The following is a 611-nucleotide window of genomic DNA, read 5'->3' as shown; positions in this document are numbered from 1 at the left end:
TTTTGGAAAGATGAACAGTGCATGCATTAATCACTATTTGGAAATCACCATTTTGTCATTTTTGTATAGCTCATATGTTCACTTATTTCTTCACCAAATTTTACACATGTGTAATATACATCCATATGATCACATAGAATTATTTTCAGAATTTTTTGAAACTTTAAATATGATTTATAAAGTATTTAAAATAAGATCCTGCAATACACCCAGGCTCCAAAAATCCACTCTCGTCCTTCGAGACTCTTTGTTTGTTAAAATAAAATGAGTTTTTGCACATAGGTCCTGAATACTTGTGCATTTATCCGTCCTTTATTATCAAGGCCCCTTCAAGCCTAACGGGCAATTCATCGAACGCCTGTCACCATGGACGCGCCTCCCCCCACGCAGCCGGACGCGGCGGCGCCGCCCCCCTCAACAGCGGCTGCGGCTCCCCCTGCCGCGCCGCCGCCCAATCCCGCGCCTCCCGTTTCCACCGCCGCGCCACCCACCTCCGAACCCACGCCCGCTCCTGCCCCTGCTCCCGCTCCCGCTCCCGCCCCCGCCCCAGCACCAGCGCCCGCCCCCGCCCAAACCCTAGATCCCCCAACTCCGATCCCCGCCACCGCGCG

At 51.9% G+C, this 611-nt stretch overlaps 1 protein-coding gene across 1 annotated transcript in view; it reads left to right on the top strand.

The window, feature by feature from the left end:
* The first annotated feature begins 565 nt into the window (after positions 1 to 565).
* The window catches only part of LOC119269656 (transcription initiation factor TFIID subunit 12-like), a 4,703-nt gene continuing 4,657 nt past the window's right edge, over positions 566 to 611 (top strand). The window contains exon 1 of the mRNA XM_037551548.1: positions 566 to 605. The gene's annotated coding sequence lies outside the window, so the exon portion shown is untranslated. The remainder of the gene's footprint in view (positions 606 to 611) is intronic.

This window comes from Triticum dicoccoides, chromosome 3A (genome assembly GCF_002162155.2).
Source record: "Triticum dicoccoides isolate Atlit2015 ecotype Zavitan chromosome 3A, WEW_v2.0, whole genome shotgun sequence".
Lineage (NCBI taxonomy): Eukaryota > Viridiplantae > Streptophyta > Magnoliopsida > Poales > Poaceae > Triticum > Triticum dicoccoides.
This window is presented reverse-complemented; position numbering and strand designations above follow the sequence as displayed.